Source organism: Apteryx rowi, unplaced genomic scaffold (genome assembly GCF_003343035.1).
Source record: "Apteryx rowi isolate R43461 unplaced genomic scaffold, aptRow1 scaffold_1, whole genome shotgun sequence".
Classification (NCBI taxonomy): Eukaryota; Metazoa; Chordata; class Aves; order Apterygiformes; family Apterygidae; genus Apteryx; species Apteryx rowi.
Window position 1 is genome coordinate 4,351,004 of NW_020447196.1, and position 13,773 is coordinate 4,364,776.

General features: G+C 38.8%; 1 long non-coding RNA gene across 1 annotated transcript; it reads right to left on the bottom strand.

The window, feature by feature from the left end:
* Positions 1-2,588: 2,588 nt before the first annotated feature.
* LOC112962827 lies at positions 2,589-12,212 on the bottom strand. Its single transcript, XR_003252418.1, has 4 exons — positions 12,141-12,212; positions 8,672-8,737; positions 4,023-4,310; positions 2,589-2,731 (listed from the first exon to the last, which is right to left on the bottom strand). It is a non-coding gene; the product is annotated as an uncharacterized LOC112962827 (long non-coding RNA).
* Positions 12,213-13,773: the final 1,561 nt, after the last annotated feature.

A 13,773-nucleotide genomic window follows, 5' to 3' on the forward strand; every position in this document is an offset into this window, starting at 1 on the left:
GGCAGGGATGGGCACTGTGGAGCAGGAAGAACAGGACAGCTGCCCTGGGAGTGACAGGGGGACAATATCCTCAGCTGGGGACAGCACGGTGCCGTGAACGCACCAGGGAAGCAGGCAGGGATGGGGCAGTAGTTTTCTGTGTGAATAAAGAGCTGGCAACCTACCATCTTACTTCTTGTGCTGTAATAAAACACAAATTTCTCCCCTCTCCTGTGCTTTCTGCCCCAGGGAGGGGAAACATGATCCTGCACATGTAAAAGCTGCCACACCATGACAATTTTCAAAGGAAAAGTCTTTATGTGCCAAAGCCAAACCCCTTGGAGGCCAGTAGATCAGTATGCAGCATGGTATGACAAGTAAAGAGGACCTTCCCTTCAGCTGGGAAAGGCAGCTGGTGACTGATTACCATTTTTGATGTGCAAAGTTTGTCCAGTGACAGATGTTTAAATTACTTATCATTACGGTTTTTCTCCTTTAGAGAAGCAATGCTTACAACTCCAGGGTGAAAAAAAATAAATTATGGTATCTTTCTCTTCCCTTTTCTTACCGTTTCTCTATGGCCATGTCCTCAACCCGTGCTGTCCTTTTGCTCTACTCACTTCTGGCTCCTCTCCTGAGAGCTCAGTCATTTGCAATTACCATGCTAGTTGACTGGGAGCATCTTTTCACTTCCTTCTGCCTGACTACTGCTCACCTCCTTTCAAAGGGGGGGCTCATAACTCAACCCATTTCTAGCTTGTCACCTGCAATCATGTATGATCAGGCTGTGAAACTAAGTGGTTTACCTGTCCCAAATTTTTTTACATGGTTAATGAGCCATTACATACATAGTTCCTCTTTTATAGTTAGGATCGTATTTCAATGATTATACTCATGGTGCCCAGAATATTCTGAGTGCTTTTCAGATACTGGATTAAGTTCAGTCCCAAAGAAGGTACTGTTAAATACCAGGAAAAACTGTGTGACAGTTTTGCTCCCCATCTCTCCTCCTACTGTTTTCTTCTGCATTATTAGGCTGTCACCTTTGCCTCAAGACTTCCTCCAATCACGTTTACAGTTCTTCTATTAATATGTATCAGTTATCCCCATGCTCAATATTTGGTCTATCCACAAATCATCCATTCACTATCTGGTCTTTTACCTCTGACTACACAATAATCTACCTTTTTTCCCACCTGAATTTATTTTTCAGTCTTCTATCTTGCAAGCTTCAGTGTTTTTTCTCATCATGAATAGCTCACAATCTTTAATTCATTCACGCTTACATCTTCCTGGGAGGTGGAGCAGTGTTGCTACTCTCTGTTTTACAGCTAGAGAGCTGGGAGACTGAATGACTTGCCAAGGCCACACAGGAAATAAGTGGCAAAACAAGGAATTTCGGCTTTCCCATGTCCTGAGCTAATATCACAACCAGCGAGTGTCTAAAAATTCCACTGCTGCTTCCCTACATTTGAAACACTTTATTTTTCACACACTTCCTTGCTATTTCTACATTTTTTGATGGAAAAGTTAAAGTAACTTTTATCTTGAAATACATTTATTTCTAAAGTGAACTGCCAAGAAAATGTCATTCTTTTCCTTTTGATTTTGCCATTGTATGGCTTAAGGGAACTTATAGGAAATACAGCTTATTTTACAGACCCTGCCCCTACCACATTGAATTGAGCATGAAGACTCTCACTGATCTGTGCAGAACTGGTTCAGACCCTTAGCTAGCAGAAAAGTTACACAGCAGAACAATAATAGGGCAGTTAACACATTCCCGACTCAGTTCCCAACTCTGCTTTTAGGGGCAGAGCGTTCCCAAATACTCTCTGAAGATTACAGCTATTAGTATATGGCTAGCTGCTTCTCATCATATCATCCACGATATAATCCAGAAAAGGAGGTTTAACCTGCTGGTAAATCCAGAAAACCAAAACATAGCTCCCTACCTGTGTTTGCACACAGTTAACTCTGAATTCAGGCCTTTAACTTAGATGCTACGTGAGCTGCATAGGGAACTTAGGTTCACAACTGTAAATGCCCTGAACTGCACCTAAAACTAAATACCGACATAACACAGACAGGTGTCTATAGACTTGTCATGCATCAAGCCAGCTGGACTCTACATCTGGGTTAGCATCATTATTTAAGGAAATCCTGCTAGTTAGAGCAATAGCATCCCCTCACTCATACGAGTAGTTCACTCTGACATCAGAAGTGTGTTACGATTATCAGCTCCTCCTAAAAATACTCATTTGCAATATTAACTGAAGAAATAGCTAAGGCTGAACACATATATTGGTAACTGTCCTAGAGCTTACCTCCATGAACATTGCACTGTGACACTGAATCACAGGAAAAAATACCCATTTGTCTATTATACATGTGTTTTGATTTAGCATTGATACTTCAAAAATATTCATGCAGTCATCCTGTGGCAGTATTCATACATACGCTTTTAATGCAACAGGTAGTTTACTGGGGTAACCACAACTTTGGCAACATGCAAGGAGACCAAAACAAGTCAGTCTCCAATCTTCTGGTTTTCAGAAGGTACATTTACAAAGATGAGTTAATACATTTTGGAAAGGCCACTTAAGTAATGAAAAACCTTACCACTGACTTAGACATAACTTTTTATGGACCTCAAAGGATTTTTAAAAAGAAGATGGTACAGCATGGCTTAGGCTTTATCATCCTTTCTAACCAGTCCTTGTTTGTACTGTGGACATGATCTTGGGGGTATCTGCAAAAAAAAAAAAAAAATAAATATATATATATATATATATATATATATATATATATAAAATAGAACATCAAGAGATGTTAGGCACTTTCCAGATGTATAGCAGGAGACTCTTTGCTACACAAAGAATTTACAAACAAAAGAACAAGATATGAGAAGTGAGAGCTACAGGACAGGAAAGGAAGAGGAAGACCAGCTTACAAAAATAAGGTCATGCAATTTCTTCACTATGTATTTTAACTTGTGACACATCCTGTCACAAAACTTAGTCACTGACATGGATCTAGCGCTCCTCTCTAAATCAACTTTACTCTCCTTTAGATGAGATTATTACAGGGATCTAAACTAATCTGAAGAGTAAAAATGTGGTAAAAAGTTACATTCTGTAGCATAGCACAGATGTGAAAGCCTCAGGCTGGCACTCCACAGAGAAGCACATTTCTGACTCTGCTGGGAACTTCAGCTGGATGAAAACTGCACAAGGCCCATCAGAGAAGTCAGGGATCTGATGGGCTTTTTGCATTACCATTTCTCTTATATTCAAATTATTGTGTGATTCACAAGGCACACGATGAAATAGCCTCACTATCCTGTAGGTCATGTTTTTTGATTGTCAGCCTGCAAACTTGCCATGCTCAAACTATCTGTGGGATAAAGTGCTAGGAGGTGGAAAGACAAAACAAACAAACAAACCAACCAACCACCTTTGGTGCAACCCATCAATTACTAGTGTCATAAAGAATGCCATACTTCAATGGCAGAAGGGTTTGGGGCCACATTTGACTCTCATTTTAAAATGTCAGGTTTTGTGAAGTACTGAATCTGTACAAATAGAGAGCAGTTTTATTGCTCAGCATGGATCCTGTCTTGTACCTAAAAGTTTGACCTTGCTGTTGAGCTAAATTCAGCTTTCTCTAATTATCCCACTGGCAGCCCAGGGATTACTGGCATGAGTAATCTAAGCAGGAGTTGGCCTACTAAATGTAACGAAAAATGTCAAAGGCACTAAGAGGGAAGGGAGTCACAAGGAAGCTTTGGAAAGTTTTTAGAGTTAGCAGGGGACGTCACAAATGACTCCTAACCGCTGATCAAAGAAACAGCCAGCACATGGGAAACAACAGAAACACAGAGGAAGGAAGCAGGTCAGAAGCAATCTTGGCTTGCAAATGATTGCAGTTTTCTTATCAGTTTCAAGCCAATAATAGTGACACTTCTGGGATCAGAATTTCTCCGACTCTACTCAGAATAACTGCTGCACAAAGATGAGACTTAAGAAGCAGCTAACACTTACAGGTTGGAATACTGTGCTGAAATTCCCATCTGCAGCACGTTGACCCTGCTGCAGAGCGATTTCACTGCCAGACTGACCACGTGGCAGGCTGATGGGGCAGCATCAACTCTCATGGAACCACTGGCGGGTGACGTGAGATAGGGCCCCTCACTCCCTGCAGGGACTCCAAAGGTCACTGGAAAACATCCAGCGAAAGGACCTGGCACTCCCAGCTGCAGAGATAACACCTATCTTGCCTTCTAAGTCTTCACAGAGGGGTTACACACAGTAACATTCAGCATTGCAGTCCTGTTAATAAAAATAAGGAGAGATTACTCACCACTGCATGGGTCCTGTGAGTTCTTTGCATTTACATTTTTCTGTTCAAACTGGAATTTTGAGCTTTAGGTAAAACAAGTCTTTATCTTGTTTTAAGTGCAATAAGAGTTAACCACAAACTAGGTGAGTCTGATGATCAGTAGATTTCTCCTGAATGGATCACAGTCCCTCAAAAATTTAGAAACTAAAGTAGGGAGGTAACAAAGGTATTTCAAAGTTTTATAGTAAAACAGTACTGACTACCTCAAACTATGATGCTTGAAGCAAAACATTCACCTTGCTTAGTTTTTAAAGGCAGCTGACAGCTGAGCTACTGAATGCCTCAAATAAATACTGTCAGAATTCATACGAATAAAACCAGAGGACTTTTTTTGATGGAAGCCGTCATCTTTTTCATTTGTTTTATGGAAGCAAGCATAAAAATGATTTTATTTTTTGTTTGCAAGAATGCTTCAGAAAGTAAAAATCCACTGACGGTGCTAGTCTACTTGCAAGAAGTTTTCACGGTGAAATGCTCATAAAGCAATGCCGAAAAGGCATTGCCCTTCAACTAGGAGGTGGAAACAGTGTCATGTGACTTACTTGAGCAACTGATTCATATACTTAATAGCTGGGCTAAGTATAATCAAAGCTAATCATTCAGCAAGAGCCCAGGGCTGAGAGGTTTCTAATTCCAAACAAAAAGCCCTTGTAAACTACTTGTGTTTCTAAGTGAAAAATGCACCAACCAGGCAATCAGGTCCCTATATTGTAAAAATGTGTAATTTTTTTGTCCTACTGCTGTGATTAAAGATAAGAACTGGGCATAAGTTTTTGGAGCCTCAATTATCTACTCTGAATAATTCTTCCAGGTCTAAACAATTAAACTAGATATTAATCTGCCACAAATTATATATAATATATTAATATCACCATAAATCCTACATTCCTTAACAAACCCAACATTCTATTCAGTTAATGGGAAATATGAGCAGTACAAATATTTATGACATACTTGTGGTAAATAGGAGGATATAAAGTGAAATCTAATGTAACAAAGTAAAATTTGATTTTAGAAAAATAAGACCTATATTTTTTAAAAGCACGCAAACTTCCCAGATTTTTAATAATGAGTTGCACCATGCTAAAAAAATTCATGAAACATATTTTAGTTGGGTGCTAGCATACTGAATTTTATTTTAATAAAATATATGATTTTAAAAGGAAGATGATGATTCAAAAATTTGCATGCTACAGAACCCACAACATGGAGAGTATGAATCTTTTTAAAGACAGTAAAGGAAAGGATCCATACTGCTTATCTGTAATCTTGCACTCAGTAGCCAAAAGGACAGAAAATGTAACTCAGCACAGAACCCTGTTGCTCCCCAGTTAGAGAAACAATTCCTGACAGTTACCATAGCCAACACAGCTGGTATTTAGGTTGGATAAGAAAGTACAGTTGATAGCAGGTCAGTATTTTCCACAAAAAGGAGCTATTCCAAACCGGCATGAATATTCTGGCACCTTTTGGAAAGGCTTAGTAGACGGAAGTGTTTATATAACTAAGCACGGGGCTTATGGATCATTTATATTTAACTTAAGTCATCAAGAGATCATTTGAATCTTAGGTTGTGTCTAGACCTCTCACCACATGGGAATGATTTTTCTCCTTTATGAATAAACTGAAATAAACATTGGTTACCCAGCACAGCATGTCACTGATAACAGTCTGAGGTCCCTGCTCCCTTCTTTTGCACAGAAGTGTAAAACATCGTAGGTCTCCTAACTACGGTTGTCACTTGTACAATCTGTGTAAGCTCAGCAGCTAATTCCACTGCAGATGCAAAAATTTGGGCCTGTATTTTATGGAAGACAATCAAACCCTATATATTTGTGTCTCTGTTATGCTAAGATGAGCATTACAGTGTTTTGCAGGATGAAACTAGATGATAACACTGTCCTTAAGAAAAATCAATCAATTACACAGATTCCACTTCAAAAATTGTTGCACCATTCCCTGATTCTAGTTTGAAAACAATACAGAAAATAAATTTGTGTATTCAGAAACAGCACACAGACTTTTACATTTCTGCCAGGACTACAGAAGCATGAGTCTAAAGAGTCTGGGATATATAATAATACGCATGCATGCCTGTTTTTGTTCTTTCCTATGGAAATGAAGCTTTTGTGATCATGACGTCTGTGTGAGCATCTCTGCAAATGTTTCTTTAATAACACTGCATCCATTGGCTGATCTGAAACAAATCTGAGAAACAGAGATCCTGAAAGTATTTAGTCTTACAAGTTTTGTGCAGATAGGTAACAGATCCCATAAATGCACCAACAGTGGGAAAAGCCACCCTGTGGATTTGCATTATATTAGCCACTAGAGAATCTACCTGCAAAAAAGGCTAAACATTTAAACTGTGTGACATACCTCAAGTGGAGCTCATGCCTTATCAATTGAAAAATAAGTCTTCAGGAAACCAGACTTTGCTCTGGTGCCCCTTGGCCTATTTATTTCAGCGGGCTCAGAGCTAGACAGTCAAATTTCCCTTGCAGGACTGGAAAATTAGTCCTTGGGTCTATACATTTTGGGCTAAAAAAAACATCTGGTGGTAGAGAAGCAGAATATATGGCATGTATCAAACTCTAAGTCTATTAAAAAGCTTTCTAGAAGTCTGTTTAAAAGCACTCAGAAAGGAACTAAAAGCATGCAAGCACTTTAACTTTACCATAGTTCAGATATCAATGCTGCTCTAGTATCTGAGAGCTGTCTGTGAACTCCCATTAAAATTACGGCCACAGTGAGTGTCCCTTACCTAATAAAATCCAGAGACATATGGACTATTTGAGAATATCTACAGTATTCTCTACTGATGTCACAACCAGAGCTTAATAAATGTCTTTACATTAGGAGAATGTTCAAATGAATGAAATATTTTGTTACAAATCTAACCGCACTTAATGCACTGACATTTGTGCCCAAGGCTTTCCAGTTATTATGGCACCAGTGCAGCACAACATCCCACATTAGCTTGTTAACAGTAAATCAGTCTCCCATAGCTGGGATTTTCTGAGACTGGCTGCCTGCGTGCATATTCCTATTGGGAGCACACATACACCTGTGTGCACTCATCTTTCCTTCATGTCTTTTGTAAAAAAGACCAGTATGTGCGTTACACACCTCAGTTTCATCTCACCTGTGGATTCCGTTAATGTCAAAGGGCTTTACAGAAGAAGAAAGAAAGGACAAGAGGTGAAGGTGCACATAAGCAATATACCTCAAAGAATTTCATATCCTGGTAAGCAAAGTCCTTTTCTCCAACTGCCAAACCACATTTCCACTGAGACTGTGGGTGACTTCAAAGCAATCCCTGTAATCCCTGGAGGGGGGCCTCAAAAATCTAGACAAACGATTGTGACTGTTTCACTGTATTCATTTTGAGTTTTGAAGGTTTCTACAATAGTGTACGCCTTGGTAAAGTCCTCTTGTGCTCAGCAGGTATCAGGTACGCAGAAGAACAATCTTCAGGGAAGCCACTGTGCCTTAGTGGAATGACTTCTAGTCAGTCCCTGCCAGCTCACTGCTGGTATTACATTGAATGTTGGTGCAGGTGCACCACTGGGAGACTGTAAGAGCTGGTTCAGGCTGTTTTAAAGTACTCTGAGTTTGCATCAATTTTGTGCATATTACTCTTTTTGGTGCCCTATTTTGGCAGACAGGCTGTTCCCCTGGGAATCACTGACATCAACATTATTGTAATACTGCTGATCCTGAACTCTTTCTTCAGGCAAAAATCCTGATGATTTCAACCAGATAAATCATGCTCAATGCAGGAAAATCCACTCGATGGCTGGACAATTCAGATGAAGGACAGTTTCCTATAGAGATATCTGCTGAGTTTGTTTTTAAGGCAGGTGAGGTGCAGACATATGACCTCAAAGGCTATTTTAGAGATGGAGGGAGCATAAAGCCTCTCCTGACTATCTGAGGGAAATATGATCTACTTGCTGCCAAGAGGAGAGAAAAATCAGATGAGCCCTTCTCCATTGATATTGCTGTTACCGGAATATGTTACCAAAGTGGCTATTTCTACCAATTTGGCTGCCATGTTTATATTCAATGGAAACCTAGTGCTAGCTTGTATCTGATAATTTCACTACGACAGAGATATTCAGGTGCCTGCAAGTGCAAATGTAATCACTTTGTTCTTCTGGGAGTATACAGTTTGTTGGAAGGTACACAGAGCCAAAGAGCAGGGGGAGCTACGCCCTGCCATCCTTTTAGAATTCGCTTCTGTTTCAGGATGTAGAAAAAGAAAAGGCCTTTCTGCCAGTTAACTCACCAAACTTGGAGAATCAACTTTCTGGGAGGAGGATGGCTCTGTTGCGATAAGCACTTCCTTTCTTTTCTGTTGGAGAGAAGACATGCACTGTACTCATTGACAGACGTATTGCTGTCACTGATGTCTAGAGCAAAATTCTCCTAGACGTTATCAGCAGCAGCTCAATGACAGACATTCTGTAATTGCCATATACTTTCTCAAAATTTCCTCCCACATATTTTGTATCATCCAGGTATAAATAGCTCATTTTCTATTCATTTCTATGAACAGAAAACAGGCAGGGTAAACAATCAGGGAGACTATCCCCCCACCAGTGCTCTGACAAGCTCTGTTTCTTTTTTCAAGTGGCTCTTCATTGAGCTTTTATGGTATTTCAAAGGTCATATAGGTTGCAGGGAATAATAAAGCCGTTGGTAAGAAAGAATTTTGGGTCCTTATTCTCCCAACACCATTGGAGCGAAGGAGAAAGAGCTATGCCTCTCCAATTTCACTGCTTTTTTGTAAGGATATTTATTTTAGGCTTCTGTTCTGAAGAACTGTTTTAAAATCAGGGTAAAATTCATCCCTAAAACTATTTACTTTTCTTGGTATCATATCAATAAGGCAAAATTCTTTATTAGAGTATTCCCCGTGACAAATAATGCCCTAGTAATTATGGGTGGGGATTTTCATGCGGTGACTGATGATGCCTTGGAAAAAAGCCATGGCACTGTGCATTCAGAAGCTAAGCTATCTAAATCCTTGCAGACCTCATTTATGCTTTTGGGAATATAGGACAGGTGTGGCAGTTACTAAACCTGGATACTTGAGAATTCACCTCTTATTCCCAGGTGTGGGCCATTAATTCTCGCTCAGACTTGTTCGGTTCTAACAAGTCTCTTTTGAACCAGATTTTATATATACACATATACGCACACAATACATAGCATTTTCCTTTGAATTCATTCATCTATTGTTTTTTAATCATTTTTAGCTATGCAGCCTCATCTTGCCTAACATTTTACATACAAATGGCAGTAAAAAACAGTATTGATCAGCGGCTGTCTAAAAACCCCCAACACACTCCTCAGATATCGGAAAAGACCTGCACATTGCATTAAGCTTAGTACAACTACTGAAGAAGCTCAGCTAAAACTCAAGCCAGGCCCCAGTGAAATTCACAACAGAGGTTGCACCAACTCTAACTGGAGCACTAGGTGTCAAAGCAAAGCCAGAGAACATCTAAACACAATCATACCTTGACAAGAACTGTAAAATTCTTGTTAAAATGTAGCACTCTTTTGTTAGATGCTCTTCCAAAAATCTGAACACTTCAGGGTAATGTGACACACCTAAAGCTTTCTCCCAGACCTTCAGTGACACACTCAATTTTTTCAAAGTCACATACCTACAAGGCTCCTAACTCTGTATTCAGACATCTGAATACAAGGTCACAGATAGTAAGCCTCAGCAGCTTCACTGACTTTGAAAGCACTTGTGGCTACTGAACACTAATGAACATCTGGCAATTTTTATTCAGTTAATATATGTTGGTCATCTACTAAGCAGTTCTCTGGAATACTTAAAAGAGAGAGAATGACATATTTGATATTTTTAAAAATACACATTTTTGTAAAAATATTTTTACGTACAAAGAATTGTCACAAAAAGACAAAGGGTACTTGGGGTAATGATGGCCTTCTACCTCCAAATCCCTCAAGATTCACAGATCTTGAGCAGATGTCACTGCTGTGGTGGTATGCTTCTCAGATGAAAGCACCAGCTTGCAAAATATAAGTATGCATTGGTATCAGGGAATTTGCACAGGTGTGGCTTGATAAATGACTGATGTGAAGCACAAATTCCTGACAGCACAAGGGCTAAGCACAGGCTGGGTAAGGGTTTCACTCAAAAATAAATTTATCTTCAACAAAATTTTTGTGAATAAAGAGGCCTTTGATGTTTGATTGTTAAAAAAAACAATCCTACCAACCAAAATAATGTATGAAAACATGAACCTAACAAAAATGGGTATAAATGGCTCCTTCACCTATGCAGCTGGCTGATTCCAGAAGTGCTACAGAAGACGTGGGGGCAAAGCAAATAGCTGTTTGCTTGTTGGTCCTTCTCCTTCTGGGAGGCATTCCCTTTATTGTGCACACATCACTGAGTTAACCTCTTTCACAAAGCGGTATGATCTACTCTTGACATTTTAGTAACTTTGATATTTTGATAACTGCAAATAGGAAAAGTAGGGCTGGAAGATGCAGTAGGAGGAGAATTAGAAACTGTAAATACTTTGTTGCAAGAATTATTAGCTGCATAGAGAGAAAGAACAAAGGCATTGGATTTTTCCTGTAAATGAACTCCAGGCAGCGTTACAATAAAATGGATGTTTGCTATTAGAATAGAATGGCTCTTTTCTTTACTTACTATTCTCTAGAACAAAAGCACTGCAACTTTCCAAGGCTATAGTGAGTCAGTGCTAGAATTAGAAGTACGCTCCTGAAATAGCGACCACCACTAAGCAATGTTTCCTCTCCTTTCTCTTCACCTATTCATAAAGACTGCTACTGACAAATACTCTATTAATAGTCAAGTTTCTACCATTTAAACCATTTGGTTTCTACCGAATCAGACTGAGAAACTACTCAAATTCTGTGCTTTTCAAGTGCAAGCTTTTTCAAACAAATGAAAAAACAGAGGTAGTGGTAAGAGCTTTTTTCTTCTTTTCTTTCTGAAACTAATTTTTTGAAATGCAGCTTTCCAACAGAGCCAGATTCCTGATAAATGAAACTCAGCAGCCCTTTTGCTTTCTTGAGCTTTTATAACCTCAGCTATACAAAAATCTAAATTTCTAATAATATTACTTTGATCTTGGTGTAGGTCAGTCCTGAATGCAAGAAATATTTCTTGTAAAATCAAGGTGCAAGGGCTATCACAAGAAGAGGATTTTACTATCATAAGATGAGGGAGAACCTCTATTACAGACTCTGTATTTCTGGGATATCCTTGAAAGAATGCCTACTTGGTGAACACAAGAAATATGATCATGTTCAAGAAATTGTCTAGTTTTGAACAAATCTACATTGAGAGAGTAGGGTTAACAACTACTAACAAAAGCTTTTATAACAAAATTCACAATAGCAATGTGAACTAACTTTTCTTTTTGTCCTCTTTCTTCCATGTCAAAACAGACAGCAACACACTGCTACCGCTGCTTTCTAACAATTTGTTCAATATTTTGTTATGATGTAGCTCTATTTGGATGATTAAAACTGAAACACTAAATGATGGGGGGGGGGGGAAATTACAGATCTGTGTCCCTTCAGCTTCTGGATGACTTCTACAGAAAGACAAAAGGTTTTGGTATCATTTAGTACATTTGCCTTCAAAAACATTAGCACACTTTACATCACAGCCTGGCACTGTGTCTTTTTACCTGAGGGGTATATATATTTCCATTTGTAAAATATTAAAAAGTACTCACTGTTATATAGATACATTTAATTTCCTCTGTTCTAAATCACAGCAAAGCAAATGATTGAGTTCTCATCTAGAAGAATTCAAAATGCACGGATGTTAGACCAGAAGAAAAACTACACAGTAACATCATGTGTGAAAGGCAAACCTTCAATAGAAATGTGCCAGTCTGAAGTAAAAAGTCCAATGAAGACTAACCAGGAGAGAAATGGAGGTAAAGAACTAAATGCTTACAGAAAAAAAAAAATTTCTTTTAAAGTGTAGGTTGCAGTCCAATGTGTTTGTATGGTTTTCATTTTAGGACAAAGAATTAACCACCCATGAAGAACAAGCACAAACACTGGAATCAGACACAAAATAAAAATGAATAAGACAAAATAGTTTTCACACACTAAGTGGAAGGTTGCAGAGAACTTCTTAAACGTATTTGTAAGGGTTAAGGGAGCATACTGAGCTCTGCAGTGCAATATCACTGCATATACTCAATTTTAATTTGAGGGGTATTGCAGCTAACCAGAGATTGCACACATTAAAATTCAGTATAATGTGTACAACCTCTGGTTAGCTGCAATACCCTCCAAACCAATTAATCAGTAGCGTGAATCATACGTAGTGGGTAATAAACAGGGACAGTTACCCCAAGAGACTCCTCTCCCCTTTATGCCTTCTGCCTCCAACTCCCACAGACCCGTTTCTTTTTCCAATAGCCTTTCTGCCTCTAACTGTGATTTTCTGTAGGTTATATGAGGATGCTGAATATCTGTGTCATTTTTATTTCAAGGATAGAACCTTTAAAGAATCATGAGATTGGATTATATAGGTGAAAATAAAATACTATTAAAGCTAATAAATACTATTACGTACAGTCTCATGGGTAGAGTGTTGCTACGGGAACCCACCCAGAACCACTGTGAAAAGGATTTCACCCGAGCAGGGACTGGCCTGATTATGATCCCGGACCCCAGAGCTACTGCACAGCTCACGTAACTTGTGAATAAGCAGGCAAGGTGTACGTTTCCCTATCATGCCTGAAGAACAGTTGTCCATGTGTTTTTGCAATTACTTTTTAGACTTCTTCCGTCATATCCTATTTTTACTGCAACACCACTGTGGGAAGAAATGAATTTACCTTACAAACTCTTAAGCACTCTGTGTGATGGTTTTCATGTGATAGGATACAATGCCAACCAAGCGTTGGAGCTACTTAAGTGCGTGGAATTATGTATGGACTTTAATGTTTAAAGTATCAGACTCTATGAGAATGAGTAGGTCTACATTGTATTTTCCTCAGCTTTCTTTGATGAGGATTAATGAATGGTCATAAAGTGCTCTACCATCCCAGGAAAGCACTCTAAGAGCACACACTTACTTAACTATTATAAATAGAGGATAATGTTTAATGCTTACCTGGAATTTTTGCTCTAGTTAAAGATGGATGAGTCACCATCAGAGAAAACCTAACAGTTTCAACTGACAAAAAAAATTAGTAATGTTAAAACAAATACTTGATGACTGACAAAGAAACAGTATCCTCATAGTAATGAGCTGAGTAAAACTGTTTGCTCAGATTAATCCCCAAAATTCTTCTGCAAAGGTTTATTTTCCACAGGGCTTTACAAAAACAACAACAAAAAAGCCAC